This window comes from Miniopterus schreibersii (assembly GCF_964146895.1).
Source record: "Miniopterus schreibersii genome assembly, chromosome: 13".
Taxonomy (NCBI): domain Eukaryota; kingdom Metazoa; phylum Chordata; class Mammalia; order Chiroptera; family Miniopteridae; genus Miniopterus; species Miniopterus schreibersii.
Window position 1 is genome coordinate 48,783,435 of NC_138113.1, and position 24,089 is coordinate 48,807,523.

At 44.7% G+C, this 24,089-nt stretch overlaps 1 protein-coding gene across 1 annotated transcript in view; it reads left to right on the plus strand.

Moving 5' to 3' along the window:
• Window positions 1–24,089, plus strand: part of TCF7L1 (transcription factor 7 like 1) — a 138,303-nt gene that overhangs the window by 1,192 nt on the left and 113,022 nt on the right. The window lies entirely within an intron of this gene.

Genomic DNA, 24,089 nt, shown 5'->3' on the forward strand with positions numbered 1-24,089 from the left:
GCCGTCCCGGGAGGATTCCCGGCGGAACTTTTTTGCCGAGTTGAACGACTCTGTGGCGGCCGAGCGTTTAGGCTGCGCTCGCCAGTGCCTGGATGAAAGTAAAAAACCCTTTAAATCCCCCCTTTTTCTGGGGAGAGGCTTTGGGGGTCCACTTCTGGGATCTCCTTTGGCTTCCAAAATTCTTTGCTCCCACCAAGGAAAACTTGGATTTTTGCCGGCTTTGGGCCGGGGGCGGGTGGGTCTCGTTTTCCTTCCTGGAAGTGGGTCAGCTTTCCCTGGCAGTTGGGCAGTGGGCCCGGGGAGCGGGGCTGGCGACGTTGCCCCCAGACCTCAGTTTCGTGGGGCCGCTGCGAGTCGGTTCCTAAGACACCCAGTGTTCGTGGCGGGTTATTCACACCCCCGTCTTCGCGCCCTCAGCCCTCGCGCGGGGGCCTCAACCTCTCCGTGCAGCTCGGGGTTTTAAACTCGCGGAGACGATTTCGAGGGCATCCCGCGGCATTCTTCAAGTTGAGGAACTTGGCTTTTCCCTCCTTTGTGGCCGACTTTTCTCATTTAAAGCGGGCGCTGCGACACTTTAAACCTGTTAATGGGCGCGCATTGTGTGCTGCGCGCTGGCATTTAGAGCCGTGATTAAGCAAATTGACCCGGCCCCAGACGAAGTGCAAATGAGGGCGGATTCCATCTCCCCCTCGCTGGCTCTGAACCCCCCCCCGGAGTCGCGAGGGGCGTAGCCGGGGCTGGGCAGGCTTTGTGTCCCCGGAGCCGCCACCCCAAGCAGGGGGCCTCTGCCCAGGTGCTAGGTCCGATGACAGATTTGGGCGAGCGCCTGTCCACTACGTGCCAGGCTTTTGCGTGCTGCCCCTTGGGCACCGCGGGCACGGTAGTGGTTCTCTGCTTCCCGCCCAGCTTCCCAGTGCCTGCCAGTTGGTTCTTGATTAGGGGGCGGGCAGTGTTGGCGCCTTAGGAGCAGAGCCGGACAAACTTACTGTATGTTCAGTCTGTCCTTACGTAAGGGTCATAATTCAAGGGGCGCCTGAGAAACGCTCGTTGCTAAATGGACGATCGTCTAAACGGACGATCCCTGCTGTCAGGGTCGGTGGAGAGCCGAGACCTCTCCTGTGGGTTCAGTGGTGCGCTTTGCTGGCCAGTTGACATGTAGGGGTGGAGGTGGGGGCTCTGAAGAACCCAGTCGGTCAGGCCGGGGAGGTCTGTGGCTTTGGCCCTGCTTTGGAGCATCCCAGGAAGTCCTGAGTATAAACTGGATATGGGCATCTGGCGGTTACTTTTTCTCATTCATATTAAAAGAAAAAAGGTGTGAGTAAAAGTTGAGCGGTACAAGCTGTAGCAACTTTGTTTAGGTTTTCGCTGATTCCCTGCCATGTCTGCAGATGTAGCTCGGTTCTGAAAGTTTTGGTAGGGTTCCTGTAACTGTGCGTGTGAGGGGGTTATGCTACCAAAGTCTCATTTTCCCATTTTCCAGTAAGATGCCTGGAAAGAGGAGTCTGTAGGCATGAGCCTGTGAGTGATCACTGATCCAGGATCTGGTGCAGATAAAGTCACTAGACGTGTCCCAAACAGAACCAGTTATTTCCCTCCAACAGGCTGTTCCTTCTAGCTACCCATTTCTCATTGGGACATTTGGGTTCTTCCTCTTTGAATGGTGACTGTGACAGTTGCCCCCCAGGGAAGAGATCCAGTGGGATAGATTTCCTGTTTGTGTCAGTCCTATCCTTCCTCCCTTCTACCACCTTCTACCACCCTTCCTTCTTTCTACTATCTTACATGTTCTTTTGCCTCAAAAGTTCCAAGGCAGGTTCTTGGTGATACTGATTCCTGATTACTAAATCTAGGCCTGTGTGGGATTTTCAGAGCCCTCCTTGGGGAAGTCGACCTTTCCCCCTCTGCATGCCTCTGCCTGCCTGTTCATCTTCATCCCCGCAGCTGTTCCCTGCCCTGGCCCATGTCGCCAGCCCTCTTTTCAAGCCTCCGAGGACACTCACCCTCTCTCTCGACGCTTCATAAGGGACTTAGTATGTCCTAGCACACTCTCATACCTACGTTTTGTCTCCCTGGTGATTTGTTGTTGCAGAAGTTCAGTGTCCCTATTGTTTCTGTGATCTTTAAGTGCCTATCACTGTGTTAGGCCTGCCTGCTTACGAAGTTCATTGATGTTTGGGGACATTTCCTGCAGTTCAGTCAGCTCAATAGAACCTGCTCTTTGACCCTATCCTTGGTATCATGGGCTGTTAGGAAAGCAAGTGAGGAAAGCCTTAATCACTTGCGTGGACTAGAAGGTTGAGATGATGCTTTCTTCTGGGTGATTATATTAATGTAACTAATGTGATTCAAACTGTAGACCCTCTTTTGGGGTCCATCCTCTTAAAATGGATGTGGATAGATATGGGATGGAAGAAAGGGAAGGGGGGAGGGAAGTGTCTGGAATAATCTGGTCTCTTCTGGTGTCTAGGTCTGTATTTGTTTCATATCTAATTTCACAGCTTTAGGCTTTGTTGCTGTAAGGCCTGCAAGTGGTATAAAATTGGTGACTTCAGTTCTCTGTTGTGCCAACACTTTCTGGAAATACCAAGCCAGAAGCAAAAGTAGGGATTAGCTGGAGTGTTTTCAGGGTGTTAATTGACCCTAGGAATAGCAAGCAGCAGGGCTGTAACACCCTTAGCACTGGCATAATTCCTGCTAGGATGACTGGGGGCTGGCCAGTCCTGCTGTCGGCCATCTCCTCCCCAGGCATTACCTTTGGCCTCCACTCTGGTTTGGCTGGGAGGCTGGGAAGTGGCCTCTTCCTGAGGCTCTTTAGAGAAGAGGTCCCCTTAACCTGGGGTGTGTGCCAAGCCTCCGAGCCATGATTCATTCCCATCTGGAGCCCTGGGGACCTTGTGGCCTAGGAAGAAAGGAATAACTGTCACAAACCATCTTTCCTTCTTCAAATAGTCACCCCAAAATGATACATTCATTCCTGAAAAGGCTTCACAAGTTTGCTAAACCACCTTGGCGCTGTTGACTAGGATTTTGTTAGGAAAATGTAAGTCAACACAGAAGAAAGTGAATGTCAAAAATAGTTTGACTAATAAAAATAGTTTGACTAATCAGAGCCAAAAGGAAAATGCTGACTGTGGTTCAGCGAGCTAGCTACAAAGCAATGGAGAATAGTTTGACTGTGACCACGACTAGAGCGCTAATGACATTTTGGAAAAGAGCGCCACTTCTAGGTAGATTGCTGAGGAAATCTATAGGTTTTGTGTCCAGTTTATAAGTTTAACAGCTTTTCTCGCACAGCTCAGTACCATATCCTCACACCTTTCTGAGACCATCTCAACTCAGGTTTCTGTATGAAATGGTTTTTTGTTCACCAAACCTGTTTCTTTTTAAGTCCTTCCTATTCCACTGCTTTCCAAAGGCAGTCTTGCCGATATCCTGGGTGCTCCTGATTTCTTTCTGACACAAAGAACCCAAGCAGAAATCTTTCTGTATGTTTAGAGAAGTTGTCTGTTTTTAGGAGTTGTATGTAAAAGCTAAGGAAAACCTTTCTTATGGGAGATAGGATAAACATGCTGCTCTCGGTAAAAATTCTTTTAAGCCATTTTATCTAAATATAACTTCTGTTCCATTTTTTTCTAAATATAACTGAGGGTTTAATGAGGGCTTTCCACATGGACCAAGCTTTTGCGAGGGCCCTGCCTGCATTGTTGAAGTTTTGGCACTTGGATTGCTGGGGTGACAGACCCTCTAGAGGGTCTCAAACCCTGTCAGGTTTTCTTTTTTGGATGGGTGGGAATATCTGCTTGCTCTGTTATAATTTTAGAAAGTTATAGGTTGGTCTCATTCTTCATTGATCTCACTTCTCTGGATTCTTGAGGAGAAAGTAGGCTAGTGCGCACACACACACATGCACACACACACGCATGCTTCCATCAACAACAAAACCTAACCTTTAATAGCATATTCCAGCCTTTACAGTGATGTGCAAAGTTAACAGAAACATTTGTGACATAAAAAAGAATTCATGCCACACATTGTTTTAACTTTGCATAATAGATTGGAAAACCTATAATGCAAAGATCCTACTTATATTCCAATTTAGAGCCAACTTTTACTTGCTAAACTGGGGAACTTTAGACTGGCATCTATAAGATGTTTATTGAGGGCACATTATGGGCAATGACTAAGGGACTGTGGGAGAAGGGATGAATTAGACCCAACTTTGCCCTAAAGGATTTAAAAAATGAGTTAGGAAGAAGTAACTGCCCAATGGGAGTGGCTCTGTTGGTTGAGTGTTGTCCCAAACACCAAAAAGTTGCTGGTTTGATTCCAGATAAGGGCACATACCAGGGTTGTGGGTTTGATCCCTAGCCAGGGAGCATTCTGAAGGCAACCGATCGATACTTCTCTCTCATCCATGTTCTCTCTCGCTCGCTCTCCCTCCCTCGCTCTAAGCGTGTCCTCAGGTGAGGATGGAAAGAAAAAAAAAGGTAATGTTAGCACAAACCACTATAATAGGAAGTCTGTGTTAGGAGTTCATAAAGTCCAGAGAAGAAATTTTGAGAACAGAAGGATTGTTTTGGGCCATCAAGATCAAGGAAGGCAAGTAGAGGAAATTTTGTGGGTTTTTTTGTTTTGTTTTTTTAATTGATTTTTAGAGAGAGAGGAAGGGAGAGAGAGAAACATTGATGTGAGAGTAAAACATAGATCAGCTGCCTCCTGCACATCCTGTCCTGGGGATAGAGCCTGAAACCCAGGCATGTGCCCTGACTGGGAATCGAACCGGCAACCTCTCAGTGCATGGGATGACTCTCAACCAACTGAGCCACACCTGCTGAGGTGAGGAAGTTGTTTTAAACTGGTCCCACAACTCAGTCATTCTTTAATTCAAAGTAATTCTTGTTGATTGTCTAACCACTAAACCTAATACAAAGCCCAGCCAGAGTGGCTCAGCAGTTGAGCATCGACCGGTTTGGTTCCCGGTCGGGCCACATGCCCGGGTTGCGGGCTCCATCCCCAGTAGGGGACATGCGGGAGGCAGCCGATCAATGACTCTCTCATCTTTGGTGTTTCTATCTCTCTCCCTCTCCCTTCCTCTCTCCGAAATCAATAAACACATATGAAAAAAAACTACTAACATAATATTGAATATCAACTGTAATAGAAAAATTAAAATATATATTTAAAAGTAATTCTTGTTAATAATAAATGTAAATAGTACAGAGGTGTTTATAGTGAAAAGTGGAAGTCCACCTTCACCCTCATCTTGAGGTCGAAGCCAACACAGGGAGAGCAGAGGTGTGGAGGAAGGAAAAAAGTTCGGGGCTATTTGGGGTAATGATTCTGTTTGCCTGAAAGGATAAGGGGCCAGACCTTGAATGCCAGTGAAGGAATCTGGCCTTACTCAAGAAGCAGCAGACAACCATTGAAAGTTATACTGGGAAGTGATGTGACTCATACATGTTCTTAGAAAGCTATTAGTGATTGGAGGGAGAGGACCTGGAAGGGGCTAGAACGGTTTGAAGACTCACAGGATTCCAAGGGTGAGATGAAAAAAGGCTTAAGAGTATCCAAATGGAAAGGATGGGAGAGACTGGGATGACTGGTTGAATTTGTTCAGGGAGAGACGATACTGTAGGTAGAAAGTGGCTGATGTCACAGTGAACCCCTGGTGTCTGAGCCTGGGTGACCTGGGGGGATGACTTCTTGCGGGTGAGGCCCTGGCCTACCGTCTTTGCCTACCCCGTGCTGGACAGATGCTCTTGACTATTTTGGCAATATCAGTGCCCCCATGGTCTGTAAGAGGCTCTCACTTGGAGAAACTGCTGTTTCATTGGAGACAGCTTGGGTTTGAGGGGATATTGAGGGAATAGTTGAAACTGCAGCAACTGGGTGATGCAGGGGAGCAAGAGGAGGAGAGGAGAAGATGCTCAGAGTGGAGAAAGAAGTCACCGAAGGGGAATGGAAAGGAGCGCTTGCCACGGTGGGAGGAGAGCTTAGGTACTGTGACATCATGGGAGCTAGAGGGAAAAGAAAAGGGAGGGGTGTCCTCAGTGACAGATGCCACAGAGGGGACAAGAAGATGGAGGAGTCAAGAGGGCCTTTGGGAATTCACTAATTAGGAAGTTTTTGGTGCCCACAGCGAGAAGTATTCCAGGCAAGTGCAGTGATGAGGATAGGGAGGCAGAGACAGGAGCTTAGGGATTCCCCCTCAGGTGCCAAGGCACTGTGCACTGGACTGGTCCTGGGTGTGGCCCATCTCTCACTCCTCAGCTGGAACCCCAGACCAGACTCCCACAGTGGGGAGCAGCCTGCTCTCTCTACCCGTGTACCTTACACGTTTCACTTTCCATCCTGCCGTAACCTGGAAGATGTTGGAAAACTGGACTCCAGACAACCATTTAAGAAAAATGGCTGTTCCTGGCCAGTGAGCTCAGTGGTTAGAGCATCATCTCCTCCCCCCTGCACCGGAGGGTCATGAGTTCGATTTCTAGTCAAGGCCACGTTACCTGGGTTGCAGGTTCATCCCAGGCCCTGGTTGGGGTGCGTGCAGAGGCAACCATTCGATGTGTTTCTCACATCGATGTTTCTCTCTCCCTCCCTCCTTTCCACTCTGTCTTTAAAAAAAAAAAAGTGAATGGAAAAAATACCCTCTGTGAGAAATACAAAAAAAAAAAAAAAGAAAAAGAATGGCTGTGGCATGAAGGGAAAAGGGAGGAGCCCCAGGCTTTGAAAGCATACTTAGGATGCTAGAGTGGGAGCCTGTTTGTAGGGGCAAGGGGGTAAGCGTGGAAGATGAATGGCAGAGAAAATGCGAAGGAAGAGGAGATGAGCCTGAGAACTTAGGGAGGAAGGCAGTCGTCTTCCTTCACTGATGGAGGATGCTTGAGAGTAGGTGTCCTAGTTCTGTAGACTAGCCCAAGAGTTGAAGGTAAGGGTGTAGAGAGATGCAGAGGCGGAGTTAGCAGAAATTGAGGACAGATTCATTGCATGGCTACATGGCTTTGAGAGTCTCAGTAAAACCAAGGGCAAGTTGGCTGGGATGGGGGGTCTTGGAATTTTGTTTGCAGTAGGAAGACCACAGGTCCCTTCTCTGTACCCCCATTATAAATCTGGAAATGTTGGGAACCTCTTAGCTACATGTTAAATAATGAAACACTTGTGCATTGGTTGAAAGATATGCCATATTTGGATAAATTTTCCTCTTTCAGTTGTCTGGAGCTGGCTGATTTTGAATGAGAAGGGAGATGGGAATCAGAATACAACTCATTTGCAATCAGGGACAGATACTGGGTTATGATAAGTAATTGGGGATGGGAAAGGAAGGACTAACCGCTTAAAAGCATGTGGAAAACTGCCCCAGATTGGCTACTGTATTTTTGGAGGAGGTTTTTATGTGTCCCATGCTTTTTTATCTTCTTTCAAGCAGGATTGGATTTAGGGAATGAATAGTGAAATAAATACAGTTCCCAAAACCTTGGCATTCCGAAATGAAGGGAACACAAGAGGAATGAGGGGACTTGCCTTTTCCTCTGTACTGTGTGTGTTGCTCAGTGAACACCTCTGGGGTATTGTGCAACTTCTTTATGAGACTCACAGGTGTTAGAGGTGCTCTGAGTTATCTCAGTTGACAGATAGATACCTTTAAGGTCCTAAAATAAATTTCAGAATTTTAAATCTTTCCTTTTTATTATATGTATATAGCCCACAGATTTTCATGGGAGAATGAACATTTAGTTTTAGAAGTGCACTTCAAAGTTCAAAAACTATAAAAATGTCTTTCTGCCCTGGCCAGGTAGCTCAGTTGGTTAGAGTGTCGTCCCAATACACCAGGGTTGTAGGTTCGATCCCCCATCAGGGCACATGCAAGAAACAACCAATGAATTCATGGATGGGTAGAACAACAAATCAGTGTTTCTCTCTCTCTCTCTCTCTCTCCCTCCCTCTCCCTCCCTCCCTCCCTCCTTCCCTTCCTCCCTTCTGCTCTTTCAAATCAGTAAATAAAATTTTTTTAAAAAAAGGAACCCTAAACATGGCCTTTTCAAGAGTTTTTGTGGAAGTGATGAAGGGTGGGTGATCACTGTAGTTACCTGGAATCCTCAGAACAGAAATGAACTCATACTCTAAGCTAGCATAGCATTTTAGAAATTTTTTTTTATATATCTTTATTGATTTCAGAGAGAGGAAAGGAGAGGGAGAGAGAGAGATAGAAACATCAATGATGAGAGAGCCATTGATTGAGCCCATAACCCGGGCATGTGCCCTGACCGGGAATCGAACCCTGATCGCCTGGATCCTAGGTCGACGCTCAACCGCTGAGCCACGCCCGGCCAGGCAGAAATGTTTTTTAAGAGGAGAAACAAGGTCCCAAGTGTTCACCCTAACTGTAGAAAGTAAATGTAAAGTAGAAATAAAAAATTCACAAAAGAAGAAACTACAAATGACTACCAAAGATGTAAAACTATGTTCAACCTCCCAGGTAATTAAAAAATGCTGATAAAAACAAGACTCGTTTTTTGGCCCACCAAATTAACAGAGAGTTTGTCTTAATAAGACATTAATACTGGCAGATGTATGCTGGTAAAGTGGGTGCCCTCACTGGCTGTTCTGGAAGGGTGTTGATAGCTCCACTCCATGTGGAAAGCCCTTGGCAATGGCTATGAAAACCTGAATATTTTTCATAGCTTCTGACCTGCTAGGAAGTCGGTACTTGTTATTCCCATTTTGCTGTTGTGCAGACTTGTAGAGGTCAAGTATCTTGCTCAAGGTCACACTACTGGTAATTGACAATACAGAGATTTGAACTTGGTTGTGAGTCCAAAGTCTAGTCTTCCCATTTCACCCTTGTGACTTTACACAAGTGCCTGATATAACTGGCTCCTCCTTCTTTTGGGAGCAGGGCTGCTGACCTTTGTTTCCCAGCTCAGAAATCCTGATGAGAGTTATCAGTTGGGTCGGAAGCTGGGTAGATTTGTTCCAACTTTACAGAGTGGACCTGGGAATGTACCTTCCCAAATAAACAGTTTTATAAGTGAGTGAGTGGCTGCGGTTTAAGTTGTTCCTCCAGCACCATACTCCAGGGGAGGGAAGCAGCTTTTAGTGGGTGGCCCCAGGAACAGCACCACATTCCCCTCTTTCAGAGGAATAAGTGGTCATCTACTAGCATGTGAACTGTTTTGAACGTGGGGGCTGTTTTTCGTTGCTTAACTCGGTAAGGGTTGGAAGAACACACAAGTGTGTCTTTGGTGTGCAGGAAGGTGGGAGGAATAGATTGGCTCGCTGCCTCCGCAGTTTGGATAACAACGTAGTTTGGTTAACAAACCGAGTTCTGGTGAACCAAGTGTGCGAATATTATTTCCTTATTCATTTTATAAAACATTTGACAAATTTTTTAAAATTTTTTTGTTGTTAATCCTCACTCGAGGCTTTTTTCCCCATTGATTTTTAGAGAGAGTGGAAGGATGGGAGGGAGGAAGGAGGGGAGGAGAGAGAGAGAGAGAAACATCAGTGCTAGAGAGACACATTGATTGGTTGCTTCCCACATGCCCTTTACCAGGATTTGAACCCGTGACTTTTGGGTGCACAGGCCAGCGCTCTAACCACCGAGCCATACCGCCAGGGCTTGGTTGCTTTTTTAAAAGTTCTCTAAGTTAAAAACCAGTCCCAATCTCTAACTACTCCAGTAAATTGACTATTAAAGAAATAAATACTAAATATATACACAGGATTATTTTGGGAATTGCAGAGAATGTATTAGTCCCCTCCCTTTCTGTGTGTGTGTGTGTGTTTGTGTGGTTAAGATGGTTTGCAATTAGGAAAGGAATCAGGTAATTCAGTGCTTTTCCCTTCCCTTCCCAAATTATCTTCCAGATGGCCTCTTTCTGAAAACAGTAGCCATGGTAGAAAGATTACCAAGAGGGCCTTTGAGTGTGGTTGAGGGAGGTACTTGGGGCCTGCCTAAGCCCTCCTGGAAATCTGGATATTGCGAGGCATTAAACCTTAGTGAGATCCATGTCTCATTCCTCATAAAGTGGATGGGGCCTCTATTTGTACGAATGCCTATGGAAAATGTGTGGGAAAACAGGAAGGTGTAAATATGAGCGATAGTGACTGTGATTAAGAAATCGGTGGATCTGATGATAAAGAAGAAAAACAGAAGTAAGAATGAGTGGTATGAAGAGCTGATCAAGTCCAGATTTGTTGGCAGAAGAGATTTCTGATGTTTGGAACCACACCATTCTCCATAAATTCCAAAAAGAATATATCAGAGTCACGAATATCAGTTGGATTTTATAACACATGCCTTCTGGGGGTGGGTTGCCTGTTCCTTTCTGAGAGTCTTATACAGGGCCCCGGCTTGGGTGCCCTGTCGCCCTCACAGCTGGAAGGGGGACCATCCAGCCACCCCACTGGTGAGGAGCACAGGCTCCGAGAGGTGGTGGACTTGCCCCGGATCAAACAGTTGCGAATGATGGGAACATTACCATCTTTACTACTTGGGGACACCCTCAGCAGGCCCGGCAAAAAGCAGAGCTACAGAAAAACTGCACCTCAGAATATTTCCTGATGAAACTAACACCTGACCCAGGAGAAGTGATTCACAGACATTTGTTGAATGTTGAATGAATATTTAAACATCAGTGTTTTTCAAAACAGCCCCGTGGGCACCTGCAGTGTTCCAGGGCACTCTGGCACCTACAATTCTTCCCACATTGAACACATGCACATCTGACGTTATAATCTGTTTTACCCATGAAGAAGCTGAGACAGAGAGTGGATGTGAGGGACCTACAGTCACCTCTCCAAAAGGTGGTGGAGCCATTATCCCATCCACAATGCTGCAATTCCCCTTCTACTGGAAGTTGACAGCCAAATTAATGTGAAAATGCCGTTTGGAGCAAGATACAATGAAATGGTGTGTACAAGTACAGTAAAGGAGGAATATTGAGTAACATCCCTCTATTCATTCTTTTCCCTGGTGTTTTCAGCCCTTTGACTTAGGAGGCACTTTTAAAATCGCTGCTTCTGCCTGGGGTAGATTCAGACCCTTTTAATGGCCAGTCTCGCTCAAATTCTAGAGATGGTGATCATTGCAGTCTTAATCTATCTTTGCTTTTCTGTGTTCTGCAGCTCCATTTAATCTATTTTTTCCCTTAAGTTTTCCTTGTGTTTTTCTTCTGACATCTTGAGGTAGTAAACTTGGTTTCTTAGGTATCATGATGTATAATGTTATTATGTACACCTGTTGACTCTATCTGTTGCCTACTTACTACTCCTGACCAGCCGCTTTCTTGTACATGTATGAATATGATTTCATACGTAAATTGGATACAATCATTGCTTATTAATTATATTATCTATTTAAGCTGTTTTCTAGGTGGGATGTATAGAGGAGAGGTATAGGAGGACAGAGATACGTGAGATAAAAGCACTTTATACTTCTACTTTACAACGTAAGCTTTTCTGTTATAAAATGCTTGCTGAGAGAGACACTAGTGCTGAAGCTTTGGAGTGGGAAATATGGGGTGTCCAAAAAATGTATACACACTTTGAATAATTATAAAGGCAGTGTTTATTAAAATACATTTCATTTCCAAAATGTAACGGAATCTACAGACATTTTGCTGGGGACACCCTGTAGATTGTCTTTGGAAGGGTGTTCCCAGGCCTTCTTAGGGAGAAGTTAATGCAGGAAGGGGCTGTGGTGGTGAGTCTGGAGTTGCGGGGGGGAGTGATGCTTAGTACGCAGTTGCACTGAAAGAGAGAAGAGAGGAACATGGGCAGAGAGAAGCCCAAGGCCTGAGGAATGGAGGAGCATACTCCACTGACAGGCCTCCCCTTTCCCTTGGGGTTCCAGTATGTCTAAGGGCCTGGGACTTGGCCACAGTCGGCCAGGCCTTGAATCCCAGCCCAGCCATTGTCTGGCTCTGTGCCTCTTTGCTCCAGGGCCCTCTTTGGCAAAATGGGGATGATGTTAGTATTTGAGGGTCACTGAATTAACATTTTGGCTGAATGGACTGTTTTAAAACCAGGATTTGTCCAAGGCTAAAACTAAGTATCAACATCATAGAAGGAATCTCTGGGATATAAAAAGTAAGAATAGCCCTGGCTTGGTGGCTCAATTGGTTGGAATGTCATCCCGTACACCAAAAAGGTGGCAGGCAAGTTTGATTCCCAATCAGGGCATATAGCTAGGTTGTGGGTTCGATCCCTGGTTGGGGCAAGTATGGGAGGCAACTGGTCGATGTTTCTCACATCCATATTTTTTTCTCTTTTTCCCTTTCTCTCTCTAAAAAAAAATTAATAAAAACATATCCTTGGGTGAGGATTTTAAAAAAAGAAAACAGAGAAATAATAAATGTCATAAAAAATAATGTACAATATTATTAAAATTTTATTAAGATGTTTGGTGGCCAAAAAATTTAAACCAATATTTTAATAAGTGGCTTTTCTTGCAGTATTTAGAAATATTTTTTATAGGAAATGGTTGAATGGTATAGTCAGGGGAAACCAGAAATGCTTAAACAAAAGTAATTAGTACATCAACTTCAGTTCTTAATGCAGGCTTTGAATTTACATGGCTATCAATTTCCTTTGCAAAGATTTACATATCATTTCAACAGAATTGCCAGTTTGTGTCAGTTCCTAATCAAATGACTATCAACAGGATGATATATACATGTACACACACACACACACACACACACACACACACACACAATTTATATATGTAGGAATTTATATACATTTGATCCTTCAACAACACGGGGGTTAGAGGCCCTGATTCCCGTGCAGAAAAAATCCAGGTATAACTTTTGCCCAGCTGGTGTTGCTCAGTGGTTGAGCATTGACCTTTGAACCAAGAAGTCATCAGTTCAATTCCCAGTCAGGGCATATGCCAGGGTTGGGGGCTTGATTCCCAGTGGGGGTGTGCAGGAGGTCAATGTTTCTCTCTCATTGATGTTTCTGTCTCTCTATCCCTCTTCCTTCCTCTCTCTAAACAATCATTAAAATAAAAAAAAAACATATTTTAAAAAAATCCAGGTATAACTTTTGACTCCCCCAAAACTTAACTACAGTTGGCCCTTCGCAATTGCGGGTTGTATTGCGAAAATACTGTTTTCACCCTGTGGTTGGTTGACTCCTCAGATGGAAAACCTACAGATACAAAGGGCCAGCTGTATTTATTTTTAAAAATCCGCGTGTAAGTGGACTTGCACAGTTCCAACCTGTATTGTTCAACGCTCAAATGTATATATACAAGGTGGGGCAAAAGTAGGTTTACAGTTGTTCGTGCGGAAAATAATACAATAATTAATAAATAACAATACAAGAATAAACTGTTTCACATACTCACAACTGTAAATCTACTTGTACCCCACCCTGTATGTGTATAAATTAATTTAACTTTTTATTTTGGAGTAATTTCAGACACAGAAAAAAATGTGAAATAGTATGAAGAATTCCCATGTAATTTTCTCTAGATTTCCCAAAATGTTAACATTGGCTGTATTTTCTTTATCTTTCTGTCCTATAACTTTTGAGAATAAGTTGCAGACACAATGCCCCTTTACTCTTAGATAACTTCATGTGCATGTTTGTTGTTTTTTTTAATTATGTTTGGGTTTTTTATTTTTTATTTATTGAATTTATTGAGGTTCCATTGGTTAATAAAACTATACAGGTTTCAGGTGTACAATTCTATAATACATCATCTGTATATATTGTGTGTTCACTACCCCAAGTCAGGTCTCCTTCCATCACCATTTATCCCACTTTTACCCTCTTTGACCTTCCCCCACACCCATGTGTATATTCTAAAACCAAAGATATTTGTTTTTATTATTATCAATTTAAGGTAAAGAGAGAGAGAGAAACATCAATATCAATGTGAGAGAGAAACATCTGTTGCTTGCCTCCACTTGCTCCCGGACCTGGGATTGAACCTGTAGCTTGGGTATATGCCCTGACCAAGGATCAAAACCGCCACCTCTTGGGGTATGGAACCATGCTCCAACCAACTGAGCCACACCAGCCATGGCTAAAACCAAGAATATTTACCGCAATATAGTTGTACAATCAGGAAATTAACACAGAGTAATCCTGTTGTCTCATCTACATACCTTATTCAGATTTTGCCATTGTCTTCCTTTTGTAGCAAAAGAAAACATTAAAAAATTTTTGGTCCGCCCTGGCCAGCATGGCTCAGTGGTTAGAGTGTAGACCTGTGCCCTGGAAGGTCGAGAGTACGATTCCTGGGTAAGGGCATGTGCCTGGGTTGCAGGTTCAATCCAAGCCCCAGGGCCCATGCAGAAGGCAACCGGTTGATCTGTCTGTCACATTGATGTTTCTCTCTCCTCTCTCTCTCCCCTTCCCCCCTCCTCCCCTCCCCTCTCTCTAAAAAATCAATGGAAAAAATATCCTCACTCCTCGAGGGTATTTTAAATAAATAAAAAAAATTGGTGTGGGGGGAGGTCCAGGATGAGTCCAGGGTCACGGGTTACACTTCGTTGTCTCTTTAGTCTCCTTCCGTCCAGAATAGTTTTCAGTCAGCATAATGTCTCCTATGTTCTTGACTTTTGAAGATTACAAGCTATTTTGTAAAGGACCTTGAATTCTGCTTTTTTCAGAAGGTTCTTCATGAGCAGATTCTGGTTGTGTATTTTGGGCTAGAACACTGCATAGTTGATGAGGTGTTTCGATGTACTGCTCTGTGCTTCTCTGGAGGAGCCATCTGTTTTCCCATTACAGGTGATGTTCATTTTGATCACTTGGTTAAAGTGACATCTGCCAGGTTTCTGCAAGAAAGTTATTATTTTTCCTCTTTGTAATTAGTAAGTATCTGTGGGGAGGTCCTTTGTGACTATACTAATTTCCCATTTCTGACCAACCTTGCACCCACTGTTTTTATTATTAAGTGGTATTTCTTGCCAGAAACAATTATTTCTGTGGTACTGGCCAAATTGATGAGCAAATTTTTAAAGTTTGACGTTGTAGTGCAGGAACAGTTACCTTTCAGTGCTATGTAAGTTGCTAGATTGTTTCTCTGACACTTTATAGTATATTTGTGAATATTAAATAAGATGAAGGAACAAAATATTTTTGGTCCCTCATTTTTTTATAAAAGTTTATTTTCATAGTTTTTTTTTTATAGTCTTTATTATGTATGGATCAAAGATGATTTATCACAGAATTATGGTACATCTTTGAAATACTGAGGTAGCAATGGACATACTGCTCTGTACTGTAAATAGGATGTAAACTTCCTAGTTAGGTTTTTAGTTTTTTATCTGATGCCTCCTGTGGAGTTTCTCACTGTCTGTATTTTGTTAAATGCAACCCCAAGAAGTCTTTCAACATGTTTTTCTATCCCCTGTAGTTCTTGAAAAGTGTTAGCTGGATTAGATTTTTGATCAAGCTTCAGGATTCTGTCTTTCTCTCTCCTTTTAAATTTATTTTTGCAAGACTCTTTCATTGATGTCATTCTTACATCATGAGACACTTAATGTCTGGTTGTCTCTGTGGTATTAGCAGCCAGTGATGATCACCACCCACATCCATTACTTCATTAGCAGTTTCAAAAATGGTGATAGTCTATTTGTATCATTGCTTTCTCATGTGTCAGCTGTAATATTTTTTAAAAGAGAAACTGCCCCTTATGAATGATTAGTTACCTTTGATCAGAAGTCAGCAAACTAAGATCCATGGACTAAATCCAACTCACTACTTATTTTTGTAAATAAAGTTTTATTAGAACACAGCCTTCACATTCATTTGCATATTGCCTGTGGCTGCTTTTGCACTACAAGGGCAAAGTTGAGTAGTTGTGATGAGGCCATAAGTGGCCTATAGAGTTGAAAAGATCTGACACTTTATAGGAAAAGTTTTCTGACCTCTGCTCTAGATCACTTGGAAAAAGCAATTTAAACACATGATTCTTTCCCTTTATTTATTTACAAGTTTTCAGTTGTTTTTCTATTACCCTGCAAAGGTAACCAATGAAATTATTTTTTAAAATATCATTATAAATTCATGTGTTTAAATCTATTCAGTGTATTTAAATGCATTTATATTATTATCCTTATTGATATTCAGATTGCCGCATCCTTAGTAGTCAGTGGAAACCTCTTCAAGTCCTCGTGTCTTCGATGCTTCCCTGCCTCCTGGAATGGCAGGATGTTCCAGGATCTTTTTGTGCGTTTCCTGTCCCAGACCTGGAGCCAGCCATTTCCAGAAGGAGCTCTGATTCCTTTTTTAGTGAAATATGTTACTTAGAAACCATAGTCTGAATGCTAGGGGTGCATGTACAGCTCCTAAATGTTATTCTGTTACTGTTAGGAGTTCACCAAGCAATTCCATAGAGTTTAGAAGTACAGTTGACCCTTGAACCACACAAGTCTGGACTGAGAGTGTCTCCGTATTTATATGTAGACCCGCAAATAGGTAGACCTGTGCAGTTCAAACTCGAGGTGTTCAAGAGTTAACTGTAGAATGTAATATGCCTATTGTAATTTTTAAAATTTTTTATTTATTGATTTTAGACAGAGAGACATCTATTTGTTCTACTTATTTACTTCCCCATTGGTTGATTCTTGTTTGTGCCCTGACTGGGGATCGAATCAGCACCTTGGCCTGTCCGGACGGTGCTCTAGCCAACTGAACTACCGGGCCAGGGTGCCTATTGAAATTTAAAAACATTTCATAAACACTTATTTGCTCTAAAAGTATATAATGTTCTTTTTTTAAATGTACTCTTAACATTAGTAACCCTGTTAATTAATCCTATTTATTTAATAATTGTAGCAGTACATTACAATTGCTTTTTGTACCCCGGCCATTATGGACTCAGTTGGTTGGAGCATTGTCCTCTGCACCAGAAGTTTGCGGGTTCGATTCCCAGTCAGGGCACTTACCTGGGTTTCGGGTTTGATCCTCAGTCAGAGAGCGTGTGGGAGGCAACCGAGCCATGTATCCCTCTTACATCGATGTGTGTGTCTCTCTCTCCCTTCGTTCTTTCCTCCCTCTAAAATTAAATAAATGTACTCTTTTTTGTTTGTTTTTGTTACTCTTCACCGAAGGATATTTTTTCCATTGATTTTTAGAGAGCGTGAAAGGGAGGGAGGGTGGGAGGGAATCGAACCCAGACCCTTTGGTGCGCAGGCCAATGCTCTAACCACCGAGCACACCAGCCAGGGCTAAATGTACTCTTAATATTAGTAACCTTGTTAGTGAATCCTATTTATTTAATAATTGTAGCTGTACATTACAATTGCTTTCTATATAAAATTAATGTCTTGCATGCTTATATTTTATTCTTTCAATTAAAATGCAGATATATACTTCTGCCAACTGATAGCATTTCAGCAGATAAAGCTCATAAGGAGATTTCCACTGAAGATACATGTAGAATGCTTCCCTATTTTTGAAAGGGCATGTTCAGATCATTACAGCAAATCAGACGTGCTTCATTTCCTTACTTCTCACACGGTTCCATTAAGTAGATAAGTTGGTCACCTCTGTGACCACATGGTGATCGAACAGGCAGAAGTCCAGGCCCTCTCAAGACTGAACCCGTAGCTGAGTAACAGATTTCCACTGAATGCTGAGTCAGAGGCCATATTTTGATATATCCCTAGGACCTATCTCATAGTTGCAAGGACTAAATAAGGTCGTACGCAAGCATGTAGAACAGCGCCTAGCACACAGTAAGGCCTTTGTTAAGGGAAAGTTCTTACTAGCTTTGGCCTTGGGTTTTCAGGATGTCCCTAGCCCCTATAAAGTTCAGTCTTTACACTCCACCATTCCCTGGGCACTTGCTTATATTCAGTTTTGGATTTCTAGTTCTCTAGGACCCATACTCTTAAGGACCCTGACTGTCATATTTTCCTTTTGCTTACTGTCACCCCTGGCACAGTCCCTTGCACATAAAATCTGCACATGTATGAATATTTGTTATTTTTTATTTACATTCCCCTCTTTTATGCATAGTATGTAATAAACAGGAAAAACCTGTCTTCCTCTTGGACATTTTTAGGCTAACAAGGGAAATTGTTGTTCATGTCTAGTCTCTTTCAGGTATAATCTTTAATACATTCATCATTGATAGCTGATCATTTTTGTCTTACTTCCTATGAACGTTTTCTCAGTTCATCCCAGTATTGAGGCTTGTGCCTCCTTTTAAAAATACAGCAGATGTCTGTGCTCGAGGTACAACTTTGAGTCTGGCTCACTAGTTTGTAGCTGGGGACTTGACTTCATCTGTGATACTGGGAGATGTGGACGCCATATGTTTTTACAGGCCTGTGCCAAGGAAAATACTTTCGATTACATTAGCAACTCCAAGGTATTTTGGCTGTTCTGAGAGGACACATGATAGTTTTCCAGTTATACGAACAAGAGCTTTTGTTTTATACAGAAGTTTCTTATAGGCTATGAGAACAATAGTGCCTCTATCAGCGTTTCTGAGAGTAACATCCTTGGGATGTTAATAGGTAGGACATCCCAGGCTCCATTTCTGCAGGGCTTCTCGAGCCTTTAGCGTGCCAACATGCACCGGGAATCTCTCAGAGGGGAGCATACTGTGCAGGATTCTTTGGACTTATTGACCAAGGCTTTCCCTGTGTTTAGAACACTACCCTCCCCCCCTCCCCCTACCCCATACAGAAGTCTCTCTTTACACTCCCTGCCCCCCAGCTTAGAGGCAGTTTCCTGCTGCAAATTCTCAGCTCCCTGTCCGTGAGCACGTTTCACTGCTGGTAAATACGTGACCTAGTGATTACCTGATACACACTCTGTTTCCTCTAGATCCTAAACTCGCTGAAGAAGTCAGGGAGAGGGTCTGTTTTGTTCTCTATTGTATTCTCAGCACCAGGCATATGGAAGGTCCTCAATAAATATTTGTTGGATGAATGAAGGAACCCTAGAACCTTTTATGTCCAAGTAGTGCTCTGCAAAACCCCCTTGGGAACTGTAGATTTATCTATGGCACTGCCCTACTCTTGGTACTTTGTTCTCATTTTTTTTTTCAATGCGAATAATTAATATTCTGTAGGTCTTCATAATTCTACTTAATTTACCCAGGGCATCCAGCTAGAAGGGACCTGTCAGTGTATTTAAAGATAAAGATGAGGCTCAGTGCTTGAAGTAGCTCATCTTAGTGGTCCACAGTGAATCAGCTGGTATTAGGACCTTAGTTTCCTGATACCTGTCTTAGGGCCTATTACCCAGAGGCCCTGCTGTAGCCCATTTTACATCAATAGGAACTAGTGTTTGAGACTGTTGGGGGCGGGGGAAATCAGATGCCCCTTTGTACACTAATTAACGCAGGCAGAACAAAAGGCCTAGCGTGGTTTTCAAGTTCAAGTTTGGCTCATGTGGTCCTCAGTGAAGATTATGATCTGGATAAATTAAAAACAAATGTGAAAGAAGTCATAATGAGGTAGAAAGGGAGTTCAGGATTCTTATTTTTAAAAGCTCGAGGTAAACAGAACTCTCTTTTAAAGCAAACGTTCATCTCACCTCCTCCACTTTACCTCTGTGTTTTCTTTTTATGATGACTCTTCATTTTTAATTAAATTAGCAGGGTGGATAGATATGGACCTATGGTGTTATGTCAGTGTGCACAAGCCTTGTTCACCAAGCTACTAGCTCTCCTGGACTGGGAAAATAGTCAAATCCGCTAACCCGTTTGGCAAAATACTCTCTTAGGAATGACCCCCAGTGGCCTGCTGCCCAAGGCGGCTCCCTCTTCCTCAGGCGTGCTCCAGGCGAGTGTTCGAGTGTTGGGGAGGGAGCACACAGAACCCCCCTGTGTTCTCCCCGGGGCCGAGTTCCCCAGCACATTCTTGACTGGAGTTGGGAGCCCGGGGCCTGGCAGGTTTAGGCACTAAATGGGACTCTGTATGTATAAGCCAAATTAAGCCTGCAGGCAGTCTTTACGAGCACAGTAACCGTTTTACAGATGTAAGGAAGCTCAAAAGTACTGTGTGTGTTTGTAGTCTCAATCCCTGTAAAGTTTCCATGAGCGCATTGCAAGGGCTCTGTACACAGAAATTTAGTGCCTCTGTTCTCAGTCTGCTTACCTCTTCACTGTCAAAGGACACATCGTATTATTCCATATGTGTGTCTATTTTTTTTTTAAAACAAGGGACCTTAGAGATACTAGTTGGATTTTAGTTACAGTTGAGGAAACAGGCCCAGAAAGGCGAAGAGAATTCCTAACATCACTGAGCTAGTGAGAAACACAGCAGGACTCGTACCCGAGTCTCTTCTCTCTGAACAGGATTTTTTGCAGTGATAACAATTTTATTCTTTTGAGTGTTTGTGTCCCACAGGAGTGTTGTGTACACTAACTCATTTCATCCTCAGAATGACCTGCAGGTGGAACTGCGGTTATTCCTGCTTTATTCTAGAGGACGTCAAGGTGCAGAGAGCTCAGCATCCTTGCCCAAGTCCACTTAGCTGTCCAGGGCAGTGACAGACTCAGAACCCTGATTCGCCCAGCTCCTGCCATGCGTGCCACCTTCCCCTGGGCCACGCTGACGGCTTGTGTGAGCTTGAGGGACGTGGCCTGTACAGGCGAAGGTGTTGAACTAGGTGACCCGGAGATTCCTTTCAGTGGTTGTGTTCTGAGGTTCCACTTTGGAAGTGGTTGATAATGCTGAACTTTGTCTCTAAGAAACCCAGCTCCCCAGAATCTGCAGTTCCCAGTCCTACCGCCCTCTGCTGGGTCCCTGGCACCTGCTGAGGAGGCCTCTGGTGGAGAGTAGGAACTGTGGTGGCAAATCCGCCTGCATGGGCGGGGGGGGGGGGGGGGGGGGGGGGGCTGGAGGGGGGCCTGATGGAAGAGACCCCCATTGGCTTTTCTGCCTTTGCCTCCTTCCCTTCTCAGGGGAGGTCTTGGGGTTAGTAAGAGGTGAGGGGCAATTAGTGGTAATTGCTCATCATTTGTGCAGACTGCAGGCATGGAGGACCCAGAGGAAAGGGAACATTCCTTGGGAAGGAGGGAAGGTGGAGAGTCTTAAGGAGATCAGCTTTAGATACTTCCAGGTATAAACAAGGAACCAGCCCCTCAGCTGTGGAAGCTAAGCACTGGCTACCTGAGCGGAAGGCAGGGATAGCAGCTGGGCGAGCTGCTGGGAAGCGAGGTGAGGTGTGGCCCACGACATCGGCCAGAGCCACCCTCAGCCTCGTCCGGGACTCCTGCTCCTGGAGCCAAACCCAAGGCACTCACCCACGGACACATTTCATTGGCTCCCTGTCCCCTCTGGAGTGGGCACTTTAGGACACAGGCAATCCTTTCCCCTCTGCCTGAAACCCCTCTGTCCTTTTGAGTTTGGTGTCCAGGAGACCATTAAAACCCATCCACAGCTTTGAGGTTCCAACTTTCCCATGCACTGTTTTAGCACTTTTTAGATGTATTTCATTGTGGGGAGATAGGAGCCTGTTGAGAAATAATGTCTGACCAAATCTTTTACTGAGAGAGGTTTGCAGGCAGAGAGAAAGCCCACATTCTAAGTCCTGAGAAAGACTGTGTTTGAAGTACCAAAATCACTATAGTTGAGGCTAGATTAGTTTTGGGGGATGATAAAGTTTCCTGTCTATTTTTGGGGGGGGAAATTCTAGGGTTTTCTGCTCTAGATGTATCTTTTATCTACGTGTCCCTCTTCAATAAAATGTTATTATGCTTCTCTGTAAGTGGATAATTGAGCAGAATGCTAATTTATCTCCGGGTCGGGCTGCAGGAAGGCTCTTTGGAAATGGTCCAGAACTAAATAGCCACAGCTCACCTGCAGAAGGGCCTCCTGGCACCGAGACGGGCCGGAGGCCCTGCCACGCCTTTCCCACTGTCCTTAGAAGGTTGGTCGCACCCTAACAAAGGTCTCCGTTATGGGCGCACTGGGCCTTTAAATCCGACTGTGTTTCCATCTGTGGTACAGAGTGTCTTCCCTTAGGCAAGTTTCTGTCTCGAGTTGGCTGTGAGGATGTGGAAGTACAATCGGGCTTTGTGGCGGAGGAGGGCTTTGCAGCTCCCTGGAAGGTGGGGTTCAGCCTTGTATAAATAAATAGCAGCAGGCCCTAGCTTCAGGAAAAGGGGATTCCTGGAATGAGAGAGACTGGCGCTCAAGACAGGAAACTCTTCCTGGCTTTTCTGCAGCCTCTGCAGCTTCTTCTAGCCCTCTTGTCCTTCCGCGTGGCCTACGGGAAAGCCTGCCCTTCTCCTTGGAGCTGCCCTGGACCAGAGTGACCCTCGGGGACCTGGTCTGCACCCTGTTGTCATCCACGGAGACACGCTTTGCCCCTTGTGAGGCACACCCCGAGCTTGGCTGCTCTGGTCACTCAGGAAACAGTCAGGCAGACACCCCTCCTTGGCTTCTCTCTAGTCCTTACGTGTTGGTCACTGTCTGCTGCCCAGGGGTGTCCTCTTCACAACGAATCTGGGGACCCTGAGGGGCATCTGCAGGTCTCTGGAAGAGCTGGTGCGGGGTGAAGAGAGACAGGTGCGACCATTCCTACCGCCTTCCATACCCTGCCTGCCCCTGGCTGGTTTGGGGTGTGGGCCCCTTGACATCAGACATGGGAGGAGCCTGAAGAAACTAAAGATCACATTCAGGCCTTGTTGGCCCGACGCCGGTGGAAGCCTCGATGAAGGGGGTGCCAAGGGAGAAGTGTGACATCTGGCTCTTCAAGGCCCCCTCGCAGCAGGCCTGGTCCTGAACCAAATATCCTGCTGGTCGCACCGCCCTGGCAGCCCCCCCCTGCCATGCCCCCCAGTTTCCTGTGTCCCTCACCGGGTCCTTGTTTGCTCTCTCTCCATCGCTGCGTAGGGGCCCAGCTTCCTCCCACAGCATCTCGGTACCTTGGCTCACTCCTTCCAGCGGCTCTGACTGATGGCTGCTTGGTTCCCTGGGTTTCAGAGCCCCTTGGCTGGAAGAGAGCTTTGCCCAGTGAGCCCAGATGGAACCCTGGGACACTGTCACATTGTCCGAGGGAGGAAGGGCGTTAGCCGCCATGTCCTATCTCCTGAGAGCACTTTTCTCCTTCTACCTAAAGACTTTGTTGTTGATTTTTTTTTTTAATCTAAAAAAATTAACATACAGAAAAATGGACTCCCTTTGGTGCATGGTTTTATATAAGAGTTTTAACATACAGATCTGTATAACCGCCACTACAGTCCCAAGTCCCCCAAATCCCTGGTGCCACCGCTCTGTGGTCATGCCCTTCCTCCCACCTCTTTTCTCCCCTGGTGACACGGCTCTGTCTTCCAACTCTCCCCAAGGACATTTTGTGCATCTTCCCAGAAATTTTTATTGGTACTTATTAGTGTAAGATAAAAACAAAAAGCAAGCCCACCTAAAAGCCTCCCGCCGTTTGTCCTGATCCTAACTGTGCTGAGCTCCGACACCTCAGAGCTCCTTCCATATGGACGGGTGAGCGTTAACTCACCCAGAGTTTTTCCTCTCCATCCCCTCAGCCGTGTTTCCAGTCCCATATTTTTATCTTTTTTATCCCTGTTTTCCTGCTCATAGTGAAACGCTTCCCTTAGCCCAGTGCTTCGAAATTATGCGTTATACGAAGACACAGATGAATTCTGTTTCAAGGAATGCTGTCTGTAATAATAACCCTAAGCTGGAGGTTGCCCAGGGGAGAAAGATGGGTTGAAAAAAAGTGCACAGGAAAATCTTGACAATGGATTTAAGCCCATCTTTTAAAGTCGTGGTATATCTTTTTTTTAAAAAAAAAAAAGTCAAGAGGCTTAATTTTGTTCCAATAGATCATTTGCAAACCTCAGCGAGAACCCACAAATCATTCCTGTTTAATTGGAATAAGACAAGGGATGACTGTCGAGATCTGACTGGGCTCCTTGCTGGGGTGGAAGAATTAGGTCCACAGATGTGGGATCCATCAGCCCACAAATGTATGAATGCCCCCACTGGGCTGGCTTTGGGACATGTGTCCCTTTAGCTAAGGATTTACCATCTACCTTACCCTGGGGGGAAAAAATCTACTTCCCCTGCCCACTCCCTCCTGAGCACTGTAACTGCTTCAACCCAGGAGAGAGATTTTTCTCATTTAATGAAGTGTTGACTCTG